Raw genomic sequence first — 16,322 nt, 5'->3', positions numbered from 1 at the left:
CGCTAATGGCCTGAAAAGAAATTCCTCTTTGAGACTAGTTGAGCTAAAGAACTGCTCAGAAATCTTCAGAGGAAATGTTGGACTGCTGCTCTGTACACTGTCTGTCTAAATCCTTTAATTAGTTTTTCATTTGCTCAAAACTTGGGCTACCTGTACAAGGAGAATAGATACAGCATAAAGGAGATCAATTGATTATTCCATGGCAGTAATTTTCATTACTATCTCTAATTTCATTGTCTCTGTGAAATCAATTGAGAGAGACTACTTTTTTATCCTTTTATATAAGGCAGACTGTATTTTTGTTCATGGTTCACCTTCCAAAATGGGGACATTTCACTAGGCTACGCAGCTTTGTAGATGATGCTTTAACCAGCTTGAGTAAACACTACACAGTTTATAACTCTGGTGCATTGGTTTGTGTGGCAGTCAGACATATTTCCTATGAAAAATGTTAACAAAGCTACTAATACAAGTCTGATCTTGCTTATGCTGATGTAAATTAGAGACAGAAGTCAGTAGGAGTATGCACGTGTAAAACTCATGCAAGAATTATATTCTCAGTTTGATGAGTCCTAGCAGTCTGCGTGAAAGGACATGGTCTCTCAGTGGTACTGCTAGTAGGCCCAACTAAAAAATTTCATAGAGAAGTTTGCTGTTTGAAAAGAAAGTTCTGTTGCAATTGAAGCATTTTGCAAGATCCTGCTGATTTTCTTCAGTGCTACCTAAGGAAATAGGTCAAAACAAATCATTCTGGATTGGCTCTGCCTTGATAACTAAAACTAGTCACAATTTTCTAACCACTCCGCTTTGTCATTAAGTGACAGTGACTAAACCTTGAAAAATCTCTAAATGAGTCATGACCCAGATCCCTTACATATTCTAGTGATGCTAGGGCTTCAGCTGAGCAAAGATGCCCAGGAACCTAAATCTATTTGGCTCAAAGTAAAACGTTAGTCCTGCATATCAACCATCTCTAAGGAACATTTTCATAATGTAAAATCATTATTGCTTACAAATACTTGAAATAAATAGAGTAAAATTATATACAGCTAAAATCTCAAAGTTTTCAATTTATATATATTTGAATGCTATTTTGACAATGTAATGACTGAGTAGCATTAAAACAAAACAAAAAAAATGTATGTTTCTGAGTAATTTTCTTTCTTCAACATTTTCATTCTAAAAAAAGTAAGAAAGAGCTACTAATCCCATTTTATTTATTTTTTAATTCTCTTTCAGACCAAACTGATGGTCTTTTCAGATAGCTATATCACCTTTCTTTTTGGTGCATATTAACTTCTTGTTGAACAATTCTATAGTATCGGATTTTAAATCAAATTCTGGGAAAGAATTTAAAAGTGTGCATATTCAAGGAGGCAACCTAGTTTACATAACTTTTTTTCCCCTGTAATATGATCTTTTCTGCACAAACCCTATTGTTCCCTGCCCATCCCTATTTGTCAACACTTTTCTTAGTTGTGCCTGCAAAGCTTGTTTTGTTTTTTACTTGTAGCTATTTTACTTGCCACTTGAATAAAATTATCATGTCTCCACTATAAGACTTCTCCACTAGAAGTCTTGTCTTGTTGCTTCAGTGAATCAGTATGCAAAAATTCTACCTGTAGAGATGTGAGCTCTAATTCAACAAGCAATGTAGGTATCTACCTAATTTTCAGCTTGTGAATAGTCCCACCGAGGTCCTAAAATTATCCAGTGATTATTTTAAAGATTAATTTATTCTCAGAATATCTCCAGAAGATAGGATTTTGAATTCAGTGTGAAAAACAGTTTCTACAATGTGACCGAACAGCAGCATGCACAGTATGTATGGAAAAACCTGAGGACAAAACTGAGCTCTCCAAGTCTAATTTATTTATCAAAATGCTGTACTTATTTTCAACATAGTAAATGCATTCAGATGGAATACACTTTTAATTTTTTGTTGTTGTTGTTGAAGTACCAGTTCCTCCTCTTTCACTACTCAATCTGCAAAAGGTTGCCATAGAGATTAGCAATAAATGAGAATGTGTAGCCTATATGAGCTTCAGGCATAAAAAGTATAGACTTCATTAATGAGTCATTTTATACTTCATTAATGAATGCACATAATGCACTTTTTCATTCTTCACAGTCTTCTTGCCAAAGAAAGATGTGATATCCAAAGAAAACTTTTAAGCAAATGAGAAAAAAATAAATATATATCAACATAGAATTGGTAGGATACAGTGTGTCCAGTTCTGTGGCTGTTTAAACAAAGCCCTGGACAAATGTCAAATACAATTGATGAAAAAGTTTCAAGAACGTGTTGTAAAATGATAAATAAATATATGAAACTTACTGTAAAGAAGACTGAAGGGTGCTTTATCCCCATGCAAACATATTCTATCTAAATAGTTGGGACTTCTCACTTTTTTCACTTTATGTTTTTAAATTATTTTTTTATTTAACTTAGTTCCTGGCAAATGCATAGCAACACACAAAGACTGAAGTTAGACATGATATGGAAAAATACAGGAAAGGCAATTGGATGGTGTATACTGCTGTCGTTTTCATGGTGGCTCATCCTGAGTAAGCTACAGGTGTTAGGACAGATGTGTTTCCTTGATTTGTAATTGACCAGATATATTTGGATGTAAATAATTTAATTTTTCCTGAAATTCTGGGAACTGACTACATAGAAGAAGACAAAATGATATCATATAATGTTCCTTTTTTTCAGTGTTTCATTGTCGAATATTACTTTAGGTCAAATAGATTAACAGCTAGAAATCAGAAAGCAATCCTCACCTCCCTCTTGCCCCCTGATTATACTGGCCAAAATACCCCAAACAACACTCATATATATATGTATATAAACCCTCCTCAGAATGGTTTGCCTGCTTGGATATATTTCATATAATCAGTCTTTCACCATGACATATGTCTCAGAAATAGGTTGTCACTTCAACTATATCCAATATATGCACCTAACAAGCATAGCAGCATACTTTTATATCCAAGACTAAAATATTTAAGTTTTTCTTAAGGTTGTTGCATTTAAAATGTAAAGGAGCTGAAATTAATAAATTCACCCCTGGTTTTGAAAAGTATTTGAGGTCTCTTCCAACCTAGAAATTCTGTGATTCTGTGAAAAGCCCAACACGCAAGATGAAAACTTCTCCACTTTTGTCACTGATGGATCCTTCAGTGATAATTTTAGATTGCACCTTTTTGACCAAACTGTGAGAATGAGCACAGTGTGAAGAGGAAGGGGAGGCAGAGAGGGGCTCTTAGGGACAGATCCCCCCATGTCCAAGACCCTGTGCCACCTGGGGGCATGAGGTGGAGGGGCCAGGGACAGTGTGTCTGGGCTGAGGAAGGTGGTGGGCAAGGCAGGGGGAAGGTGTTTTAGATTTTCTCCTTGTTTCTCTCCATCTAACTCTGTTAATTAACTCTGTTAGTTGTATTTTTTTCTGTAATTTTTAATGTAATTTTTTCCAGGTTGAGTTTTACCCATGACCATAACTGGTAAGCAATCTCGCTGTCTTTATCTCAATCCATGAGCTTTTTCTCTTTATCTCCGTGTCTTCTTGAGGAGGGGCAATGAGAAGCTGGGTGGGCATAAAACCAGGATACACATGGTTAACACACTGATGTTAAGTAAAATATAAAATCTATTTTTTTCTTTCTTTATTAAGGTCTAAATCTCTTAAAGACATATATGAAAACATAACTTATGGGAAGATTTAGGACAGAAAATCTAGGACAGAAACTGTTGTATGGCTGTAGAATTGTCAGGTATTTAGTGGCTCATTTGAGTTACAGGTCAGGTCCTGTAACCTCAGGTCTTTAATGCTGGAAGAGGTAAACTAGCCAATGCTGGAAGAAAAGATTGTGGGGAAAAGAGGGAGACCCATGTATCTTTCTGTCAAGCTGCTAAGCAACAACAAGTGTTCTGAAACCAGATGTGCAAGGCCACGTTATGCTTTAGTCAAAAGGTCTGAAGGGATCTGTTATTTTTATAATAGTTGCTGACAAATATTTAGAGAAAGGAACTGTAAATAAATGATGGAAAGAGGATTAAAGTAAAGCTAGATTCAGATTTTTTTTTTCCTTTGCAAAGTGGGATACAGAAGATTGAACTGCTTACAGGACAAACACTTATGAGAAAAAAATAAATTCTTTCAAACCTCACATTGAAACAAAATGAATGCTTCCATTAGAACGTTTTTCTTAAGGAAAAACCATTCTGTCTGATGTCACTCTCCTTCTCTCCTCTATTTCTTTGGGCTTTTTTTTTTTTTTTTTTTTTTTGGTTGGTTGACACAGAAAGTAAGCTGGAAGTATTCATAGAAGGAATTGTTTTTTCATTCTTATTGTTAATTTAAAAATATAGTTGTATGACTTTTTTTTTTTTTTTTTTTTTTTTTTTTAAATCTTGGACTAATATAACATGGAACAAGAAGGGAGTCCCCTAAACTTTAGTGATATTTGGAACTAACTAACAGTGCATTGGATTTAGGTAAGCCAATATAGCTAAGTCCTCTCCTCTCACAACCCTCCTAACTAATGATTTTACAAGTTTTCATTACTATTTAAACAGTTATTTTTACTGATTTTATCACTGGTCCTTTCCTTTAATGGATCACTGTCTGTCCTGCTTGTCCCTTTTATTCAGAATAAATTAATTATTTATGTACTAAAATTTGTATCACACATCTAGAAATCTCAGGATTGTGGACAGATGTCACACAATGGGACTACACAAAATGCTCTTTGATTCTCTGCTGCCAGCAATGGATCTCAGCCTTTTTGCAAGAGTTGCAGTTGAATCCCAGACTAAGTCTGCTCATGAGAAGACTCATAACCAAGAGTTACTGATTAAATGGGGTCATAGAGCTGCTATTAATGGGTAGAAAGTCTCTATGCATGCATTTATTTATTTATTTATTTATCTTCGAAGTGGAATGATTTGATACCGGAACATAAATTGCACCTTTTATAAGTCCGTGCAACAAATTCCCTTGAATCACAAAATCAGAACGGCAATGGGAATGTTTTGCCTTTCTCTGTCATCTCAGTGTTTAGCACATTCCTCTGAGAAGTGGAGCAATAGGAGCTAATCTTTCTTCCATTTAATATTTCAGTACAGGAGGTACAGCAGATACTGCAAGTACTATTCCAGAGTATCTTATAAATCTTCAATTTAAAACAATTCCATCAGAATATTAAATTGTGGTTTTAAACTTACCTAAGACAGGAGGGTAAATGAAGCTGTAGTTTCATGTGCATTTAGTTGGCATTGCCATCAAAAAAGAAATCTCTTGTTTTGCCTGCCTTATCCCTTCCCTGCACAACTGCTGAGGAAGAAAACAAAAACATTTATTTCCTGTCTTTCACTTTCTCTCTCTCTACTCAAGAACCTACCAGGTCTGTCTGAGTGGGAAATTAATTTTTTTTTTTTTTTTTTTAGTTTTTCATTACAATTTTTAACATAAATTCATTTCATTTCAAGTCATAAAACCTTTTCCTTACAAAATTGAAATTTTACTTTCACTACATATAAGTGTACCCTGTCTGTAAATATGTCCACATACTTGCACAGAACTATGTTTCTACACTGCAGTACACAGTCACATACAAATAGATGTAGAACTGTTCTATTAACTTTAAAGTCCTTGTCAAAATGGATGTACTCTTTCTATTCAGTTTTGTTCTCTGAGAGCTTTAAAAGTGAATCAAAGGTGATTGATGCTCCTTTCACTACAACCTGCTACACTACTGCCTTTGTAGGAAAATATTAGTCATTAGGTTGATAAAGAACACTTTGAGATTTCATGATTGTGATTCATACAGATCCAAGAAGTACCACACCTTTTTTATAAAACAAATGTAGTACTTTTTTAAAGGTACAAAAATAAAACCTCAAAACAAAAACAAAAACAAAAACTCACAACACAACAACAAAAAAAAAAAAAAAAAACAAGAAACCAAAAGGACAGAACATAAGTGTAAAGAAGACTAAGAAGACTTTGGGGCATCTCAGATAATTTCAATTTAAAGTGCAAGATCTGAGTCTGGATCTTTCAAACATTACATTCTGAGATTTTTTGTTTATTTTATTTTATTTTATTTTATTTTATTTTATTTTATTTTACCTGCTATTAAGAGAGAGCTCTCCAAGCTTTTTAAAAGTTGCAAAGTATCTTCAAAACTCTGGTCACTTATCAGCAGTCTGGACACTCTCTGGTTTATAAAATATTTTGACATTACAAATGTACATATTTCTAAGAGCTTTTTCAAAACAGCAGCAATGAATCTTTTCAAGTCTCTTGTGAGCTATCCAAACCTGAAAGTGTCATTAATGTTCCTGAGTATCATGTCAATTCTATATTATTTTTCTTAAGTGTGTCTTCTATTTTATTTTTGTTTGTGATAATTCTGATCATTTTCTTCTCTAGCAGTGTCAAATTGAGAACACTGGGAACACTAATTTCTCCCAAGGAGATGGAGTGACAATAAAACACTCTTAAAGCAGATGAAATATATCCCATCCTCTCAGCAGGTAGGAAAAGACTTAAGCAGCAGTAGGCAGAATCAGAAGAAAGAATTAATTTTATTATAAATAAATAAATAAATAGGAGTGTAAAAGAAGAGGAAGAAGAGAAAAGGAAGCCTCTTCTCAGGTAATTCCGTATTTCAGGAAATTTATAAATAATGGCCTAAATAATAACTATGCTCTGTATAAGAAGGAAGATCCTATTTTTCTCGATGTTTGTTCAGAAAGTACCCTCAACTATGGTGATTCGTTCTTTACTTTTCTTTAAATATATGCAAAACTTAGGGCCAGGTTTCATAAATACTCATTTGCATGCGTATATCACAGTGAATGATTTGTGAGAATAGGCTTTGGTGGGAGTGTTAAGAGAACTTTGTAAAACAGGCCTGGTTTTTGTGACAGACAAACCTGTTTGGATTAAAATCTGTGCTTATTTTTGTATCCATCTGGATACATTCTTTCCAGAGCCAATTTTTTCTTTTCTTTTTTTTCTAATTCTATAGGCAGTTTGGCACATGTGGTGGTTTTTAAATAACTGGCTACTCCTTCAAATACTATTAGCTGAACTTAAAACTTCCCTAGTTTGCCTAAATTGTAAAAGGTAATAGATTATTTAGTGAGATAGCACAGTTGATGTAATAGCTATTTATTATTCCTCCCTGTAATGTATTTAATATTAGAGTTGATTCTATGCCTCTGGTATTCATCTATGGCTGACTGCAGATGAGCCTGAGAAAAAAATCTCGAATCTGTTTCTGAAGTCTGTGTGTTTATGAAGCAAGGTTCAGAAAGTTCTGAAAACTCACTTCTCATGTTTACACAGCAGTTTGCACACACATTGAAGCCAGTATGTTGTAAAAGAGTGAAAGAAGAGAAATTCCTCGGGTATATGTAAACATTTCACTATAATATTTGAAGTAATCTATAGCCAATGCTTTTCAGAAAACCATCAGAGAATTCCAAAGGGTTTACAGTTTTTTTCATAGTTAAGAATCTGAGACTTGTAATACAGCAGATTACAGTTCCAAAGTAACTACAGCTAACCTACTGAGTGGGTAATCAAATAGTTCCTCCTCAGCTTTCTTCTTCTGAATTTCATATAAATTTTTAATTAATGCCTTACATTACTTGAGCTTTTATGCAATTACATGATAAATTATTCATTTTTTGATGTTATGCTTTAGACAGATGTTAAATCAAAGAAGTTAATGATTAAACACATTTTAATAGATTTGCCACTATAGCTTTTACTTACTTTAAAAGTAGTTTCTGATTGAATTTTAGTGCTCGTGAAAGTGAAAGGCTAAGGACTATGTTTTCAAAAGGCTCTTTACTGAGTCTCTGACTATAATCACACAGATCTGTAGACATTTATGAATTATATACCATAAACATAAACTAAGATAAAAAGGAATTAAATTGCATTAAACATGACATCCCCCTCTACCATAAAGCCTAAAAGACTTAAGAAATAACAAAGTACAGGACACATCTTAACCTCTGCCCAAAAGCTACACGGTTTCTGGAGTTTTTCTCCATGTCCTGACCATAGCATTTCTCCTGCTTCTAAATAATAAAGAGACCTGCTACAATTAATCACCGTTATAGTGCAAATCAAATCTTTATCCACTTTTTTTCTGTGAGCATTAATGCTATCCAAGGGCTATTGCAACTCAGTGTCGTTCAAGCTATGCTTCCTCTTCAGAGCTTCTCTCTGGAAAGTAGCGTGATTGGGTGAAAATAGCGGGACAGGATGCAGAACTATTTCACCAGTTCCACTTCAGATTCTTTCTCTGGCTGACTGGCTGGCTCCAGCACACACTCTGGTGCTGAACCCCTGCAAACACACCCAAACAGGAAGCCAAGATGCAATTCATTTCAATTTTTTGTTCTAGGAAGGAGAAAGTATTATGTCTTCAGTTACATGCCTTCAGTGACTTACCTTTCTGCAATAATGGCTGTTTTGTGCTTGTGTGCAAATATTGGGGAGAATAGTTCCTAGTGTTGTACTTAAAGAATACAGGACATACTGTAACATACTGACAAAATGGACAAGGTGGAAATCAAACTATTAGAGTATAAGCTATCTATATTCAATGCCATTGACTGTTAGAACTCAGTCCTTCAAGCAGCATTGTCTTTGACTTCCACTTGGTACAGAACTTGAAGGGGAAAAGGAAGGTGAACGGGCAACTGGCCTTTACGGCTAGCTGTGTGCTCTTGGTGTGCTGCCAGCCCTGCCCAGTAGAGCTTGCTGGCTGCCTCTTTTAGCTGTCCACAGCTTCCCACAACACCTGCCAGGAATTACAGCACCAGTGAAAGAGCCCTTTGCTGCTCTGCACTACTCCACGCATTGTGGTGCATACATAAAACTACACTGCCAGATGTTTATGAGCCTGCAGTTCCCTCTCCTTGCAGACTGGACAGCTGCAAACTATCTGCAATAGCATTAGAAGTCATCATAGAGGGGCACAGTTTTAGAAATAATCATCAAAATGATGTCCTTCTCCAGCAAGAATACATGACAGTAAGTCAGTTTTTTTTTTTTATCCCAGAATGATGTCAGTTGAGCTGAGGGGACTAGAAGGTGGGCAGTAAAATCTACAACAATAGTTAGACCTTGACTTACCCATATCAAAGTACCTGTATCACAAAGAAAAGATTCTAAAGTACTGCAAAGCTCATAAGCAATTTTATTTAAAGACCAAATAGAAATCTGCCAGCAAACACAAAGGCTTCCTCCTGGATATAGGCACATGCTGACTTTTGGATGTAATGTTTTCCCCCTGTCTTCAGAATGATTTTTGTAGCATGTACCTTCATTGCCCTTCACAAGTACACATCATTTCTAAGTATCTTCACCTTAAAATGGGCCGCCCATGTGGACGGACAACACTTTCACACTTAAAAGGTAATACACAGCATGTCAAGTGATGCAACAGGAAATCACTGCCATATTCAGTCTGACAACTGTTTATAGTTTCTCCATGTGTATTCTACCAATATAAAATAGATTTTACTGCTCCAGAAGCTTCTCTCTCTCACACACACACATACACACACACACGCAAAAAAGAAACCTTTACACTGGTAGCATAGAAATATAAAATCTCCACAGTATTGAGTTCAAGCAGACAAACAGCCTTGCTTTTGTATTGTGAAGCTACCTGATATCTTTAAATATTATGATCAGATTGGATTGAAGCAAAAAATTCCAAAGTGACCACCCATGATGTTGGTTAGACTAGCAACTCGGATATAGATAGTCATATTGCGACTTTTTGTCTAAATAAATGATTCCAAAATTCCTAGCAATCACAATCTGAATCAGTTTACCCAGTATGGGTTATATTACAGACTTTACTTGCATAAGATGCTACAATATACAAACCTAATCTTTTACAGCCTCTGCCTGCCATTTTTGAGAACTGGCAATTTTTAAAGCTTATATTTGCCTGAAGATTTTTTTTTTCTTCTTTGTCTCTCTGTAGCATGCCTGCACTGCATGACTTGGGGTAGGTCATCCTTCATAGATATGGAAGGCATTCTGATTTAGCCAGTAAATGTGAAATGAGAATAATGTTATATCTGATTTCTAATCTTATTCTGTAAGACTACGCTGCACATAACTTGAAATGGAAAAGAAGAAGTGCTGAATGCAAGACTCAGAGCATCACTTCCTAATATGTCATTTTTTTCAGTCGTTCCATCAGCATGAATGTTGGTTCCCAACTAACGACATTGCTCCAGAATTGATCAGGCAGAGGAAAAATGCACAAACAGAATTCTATGGAAACAGTAATTCTCTCAGAATCTGACAAATGTCTGCCTGTAGTAATAAGTAGGTACTGCAGATTTGGGAAGTCATAAACATTCTAATAAACAATTTCCCATTTTTAAAAAGGAAATATTGTGAGATCAATACTCCTAAGCTCTGCTCATCTTTTAATATTTATATGTATAAATATATATACAAGTAATGTATATATTGCTTCCTACAGCACCATTTGTTCAAAGAACATGCATTACCTTACAGCTATTAACAGTTTCAAAAATATTCCTTCCTACATACATCTTATACAAATCAAATATGTTGGTTGTTTTTTTCATTTTCCCAAGACATCACACAATAACATTTACTATTTTATTCTGAGTAGTTTCCTGACTGAAGAACTTCCATAAAATTAGAATTTTCACACTCTGAATAATCAAAAAGTGAAAAGTTGCAAGTTTGGCAGCAAGCTATTTTCATTGGAAATAAAATTAAGCCTACACAAATTCACACCTGTAATAATACACTTTGCTTGAAATGATCAAAAATAAATGCACGGTTACAGGACAAAGTGATTTAGCTTTCCATGTTGTATTTTTGAAAAACTGTTATCACTGGAAAGCACGTCTTTGAATAGAAGACAGTAAAACTACAACAGCACATATACATATACATGTTTATTTTGTACCTGATTTTATTTTTGCTATTGAGCATAGATCTATTGGTGAAGGTAGAAAACATTGTTACTAAGAATTATTTAATTGAAAAAAAAAAAAGATTTTGTCTAATTTGCATTAAAAAACAGATGTCTTCCTTCATTCCAAAACAGAAATTAAATAGCTTTCATTTTGTATTACATTATCCATACAACATAAGGTGAAATCTTGATAACATTATACATGTATTTAATTTATGGATAAATCTAGAAGCTGGAGCATTTCAACATGGAAAACAAATCAGAAATGAATTATGCAATATTCTGATGAAATTTATCACTTTGATCATTTCTTGAAAATTTTATTTTTCTATTGTTTATATTCCTGAACAACTGCAAATTAAATTATATCACATGCAGTATTGTCATTTGGTATCATGTTCTTGACTCTGTGTGCATTCTCAGAGCAGTTATGCTCTGGGAGGCAGCCCTTCAGGCTATCTGGTAATGCAGATTACAGCATAGCAAAAGGTTGCTGTAAATCACACTGCATATTTCACCAGATCCTGAATCTGGAAGTAGGTTAGAACAAAGAAGAATCTCTCTTTAATCACGCTCCATATAAATGTGTTCAAACCATGTTAATGAGAACCAACTTCCATATGTAGTAGAATGACACCACAACATGAAATGGTGAGAAAGCATGTGAAATGGTCTGGAAACTAAAATCAAATAAATTTGGATGAATAAGCAAATTACTATTATAGCTAATATTCTCTTTCATACCTACTGGCAAATTAACAAAGTTATTGACTGGATACTTAAATTTCTACAGGTGACCTTTCCAAAACAAATACAATAGCTTCAGAATACAGCCATTGCTTATATTTCTGTTCTCTTACAAAATCATCATGAAGGGTGAATAATCCTGTAAATTTTTAATGCAGTGAGGCAATAATAATTCTACTGAAATCCTCTGTAAACCACACAATTTTGAAATAATTTCTGCTTGGATAAGAAGAAAATTTCTCTATGAAAATCAAGTAACATCACTGCTTCATGGTGATTTTCTATTGAACAAGAATGTAAGGACTCTTTACCTTAATGTCCTTTCTTTGATTAATTTTTTTACTCTTCTGCAGGCTCGTACCAGAGAATATAAACACATGCTGTAGGAGGTGACTCTGAGTTTCTCTCAAACCAAAGACCAAAAATTCTGCATTTTTGTAAACAGAGAACTTAATATTTTATTCATCAGTATGAACCCCAATCTTGGTACTGCTGGGAATCAAACTTCCCACTCAAAAGAACATTGGAGAAGCTAGCAAAGGCTATGGCAAGAGTGAACATGAAAGCAAAAGATTTAGAGTATTAATCAACAGGAAGCTGTGCAATACTCCTTCCCTGAAGAAAAGGCAGGATATAATCCTGCTGTCTTTATTATCAAGCTCCAAGCATCTCTCTCAGTGGGCTGAAAAATTGTTTACTTTTTGATTCAATCTACCTTTTCTACCCACAGTTATCTGCTGGCAGGGAGCCTGGAGAGTATTTAAACCCTTCAGATATATGTCTACAAATGAACAGAAGTTTTTTGGATTGAAATAAACACTAATAACCCTTCTTTTGGAATTAAGGACCATCTCAGAGGAAAACACTGATGAAGAAGCTGGAAGTTACTGGCAGGCTTTTTTTTTTCTCCATATTTTGCATGCAGAAGTGGGCAATTCTAACAGATGTACATTTATCTTTGTGGTTTTTGCTTCCAAAGTGGCATGCATTCAGGACCATACTAGTGTACAGGCTCAATCACAATTTCTTTGAACTTTGAAATAACTTTTTTTTCCTGCCAGTAAAGCTGATGCATCCCTGAGTTAGGCTATTCTCGTAATGAAAAAGGACATTCAAAACTGAGTCAGAATGAGCATGCCATTGCAATGTATTCAGTAGGGCCCTTCCTAAACAGGTACTCAGAAATAAACATTACTAAAAGATTAAATTCTAGTTTGTTTGTCATTTTGCTGTTGTTTTTGTATTTTTATGAAGGTAAGTTCTGATTCAAATGTTTCAAAAGGCAGATGTTTTTCCCCCAGTAAAATAAAGGCTTAGAAAATACTAGCTATACTGTTGTGTAAGAAACCTTAATTCTGTTGTTACTGTGATATAAATGAGATAATGGTATTTGAAAAAAATGTAGAATGTGTCTTTCAAGTTGATCACCGTGAAAATTGAAGAAGGTATGAAAACACTGTAGTAAGCAACTGCAAATGTACCATTTCGTAGTCTTGCACATAAATGTGTTTTGTTTTTTGTTTTTTAATAACTTTTTAATTTTTTTCATGGTTAATTCACTTTTTATATCAGAAAACACAGTTGTATGTGATACTATTTGTTATGCATTAATAGAGTAGGAGTTCAGCACAGAAGCATCTTACTGGAGCTACAGGGCTAAATACCTTCATTAGCTGGTTATAGCAGATGGGGAGGTACACGTTTCAAGAAAGAAAAGGTAATAATACATACCAGTCTGCATAGGGAAACTCACAGCTTTCTTCTTCCATGTGGAATATCTGGAGTAGTGTCCCCAAAGTAGAGCACTGGGTACCTTGATTTCAGTAGAATTACTTTGATTTCTGTTTGACAAAAAAAAAAGAAATAAAGAAAAAGAACTGTTTTTGGTAAAGATGGATTCTGTGTCATCCACTCTGTTCTACTTAATAAACATTACACAGGCACTAGCATCTTTTCTACAGTTGCTAGGAAGATTATGGCCACTCTCCTATAATCACAATACATTTTTTTTATTGGGGAAAAGTCTGGACTGTCATCTACTTTGCAGATAATTTCAGACAGATGGAGTATCTGATCAGACAGAAAATGATACACTCTTGTATTGAATACAATACTCTTGTATTCAGTTCACATTGTTATTGTGAACTGAACTTGCATTTTAGATAGCACTCATATTGTAAGAGAAAAATCCATACAGTTCCTTGTTTAAACTCTACTTCTACACAGAAAAACAGACCTGTGCACTGTATGAGGCCTGAGCAGGAATTTTTATTAACTATTTTGAGATTATTTGAGAAGGGAGCCACAAGTTAAAATGAGTGAGGGTAACAGAATATCCTTCAATGTGAAATTGTTGGCATACATAGTTTATGTTCATTTAATGGAATTTGCATTTAAAAACGGGTCTAGAAATGCTTTCCATGACTGGACGTGTATCAGTCTACTAAGGACTACCACGTCTGGTTTCTGTGATGCATTTACTCTACAAATAGTTATGCCATCTAAGGTCATTAAAGAAACTTCAGAAATAAGGCTCAGCTAAAACAAGTTTGATTTTCCACTCACAGTTGTGAGATTTCATACTCTGAAGTATTGGACCAATGTAATAGGGTTACTAGAATTTTTTCGAAAGGTGAGGAGGAGAGAGACTAGGTTACTTTTTGAGGTAAATCATGATTATCACAGGACAGTTTAACACAAATTATGACACTTTAAAACATATCTTCTTTTAAGATATATAAGTGACAAGCAACAAATAACAATTGAAAACACATTGCACAGAAAAGAGAACTCCCCATTGCATTTTCCCCATAGCTAGAAAAAAAAAAAAAAAAAAAAAAAAAAGCCTCTTTTGTGGTGTTACAAGTAAAACAAACAACACAGTTGTTTGAGAATTCTTTGTGTGTCCAAAACCAATTCTAAACTTCATCATGTTAAAATAACCAAGAATTGCTCTTAAGGAAAAGAAGCTTTTCATTAATCTTCATGAAGATTGGATTCACTGGTATTTTCAAAATTTATCATCTTTTAATTTATCATCTTTGGTTTTGGAAGCTTAGAAAGTGAAGAAGAAACTTAATCAAAATCTGAAAAAAACATGTTTCTTGTCCTCGTGAATACCTTGGAGCTTCACAAGATAACATATTGTCATCTAAGGCCTATTTTATCAATGTTTTAAGGATTTAGGATCTGATCCAAAGCATATTAATGTTAATTAGAGTCTTTCTGTTGACTTTGGCTGGCTTGAATTTGATATATAAGTCTCTATTTATGAATTCATAAGAACAGGAAAAAATGTATATTCTAACTTTTTCATTATAATTGCTTTGCTTATGACATTTAATTTTCCCTCTGGGATTGCCATTAATCATTAGCTAAGCATAAGTGTGTTTCCATATATGCGAACTCTTTTGAGATTGAAAAAATATTTTGTCTCAAATAAGAAAATCAAAATCTATACAATCTAGAAAAATATTAATACCTCAGGTCATACAAGCAAATTTCATATCTTCCACATTGTTTATTTCCATATTAATTGTTTTAATTATATGATAATTAGCTAAAGTTTCACAAGATGCTGTGCTCAGGTAAAATAGTTTTGAATTTGAAATGTAAAAATATAATGTTTTGATAATTTCTCAAAGACAAAACAAAACATGAATTTTGCCACTTTATCTTTTTCTGTTTTCCGTTTGCATAAATCAAGTTTGTCCAGAGAAAAACCTCACAAGAAAAAAAACAATAACTACTCTTGATTAGAAGCTGAGCAGCCTTAACACTAAAAGTGCATTGAATTCTGCACAGCAAAACCCAGAGAGATTTTGACTGAGATGCTATATGTATCACCTTGCCTCCTTCTATAATAGATGATGATAGGTAGTCAAACTTCATGTATTATAATGTAAGTTTTCTTCTTTCTGTATATCTTTAATTAATTACATTTTCTCTTTTAAAGGAAAAAAAAAAATCACATTATTTCCTATCCATTTGTTTTTATTCTTAAGAATTCTACTGACATTCTATTAGTTTTAATTCTACAAAAAAAATAAAAAGATAAATTTCACCTATGAAGTGTAAATCATTTTAAATATCCAAACTACTGAAAAAATCATCAAAGAATATCTAAAATGATTAAAAACCAAGCAATGCTCCAGAAACAAACAAAGAAAAAATAAAAGAGGAAGGGACACCATGTCCAGGCCTCTCCCAGAGCTGTTACAGGAGAGTCTCAGCCCCAGTGTGCAGGTGTGAAACCCATCACCATGACTCAGCCATGAAGCACATTGCCAACGGAGGGGGAGGAGGGGATGCTTCCTAGGGGTATGGGATGCATTATGAGAAGCAGAGGAAGAACATTTAGGGATTAAATGCTTATGAGAGGAGGCATGTGGAGGAAAGGTGAGATGAAAGTGGTTTGGGGAGGAACAAGTGTGGGAAATAGAGGTAAAAGGGGATAAAAGGGAACAGTCACAGGTAAACAGCTGCCAGGTCAGTTCACCTGCCTGCCCATGTCGACCTGATCAGTGTTGACAGTCCTGTCTTCTTATTATCCTAACTTTTTCCTGGGC

At 34.3% G+C, this 16,322-nt stretch overlaps 1 long non-coding RNA gene across 1 annotated transcript in view; it reads right to left on the bottom strand.

The window, feature by feature from the left end:
• LOC137851750 (uncharacterized) overlaps positions 1-13,595 on the bottom strand; it is a 44,005-nt gene extending 30,410 nt beyond the window's left edge. The window contains exon 1 of the long non-coding RNA XR_011093429.1: positions 13,486-13,595. This is a non-coding gene — a long non-coding RNA (uncharacterized lncRNA). The remainder of the gene's footprint in view (positions 1-13,485) is intronic.
• Between the last annotated feature and the right edge of the window lie 2,727 nt (positions 13,596-16,322).

This window comes from Anas acuta, chromosome 2 (assembly GCF_963932015.1).
Source record: "Anas acuta chromosome 2, bAnaAcu1.1, whole genome shotgun sequence".
Taxonomy (NCBI): Eukaryota; Metazoa; Chordata; class Aves; order Anseriformes; family Anatidae; genus Anas; species Anas acuta.
Note: the sequence above shows the minus strand (reverse complement) of the source record. Positions and strands in the feature narration are given on the sequence as shown.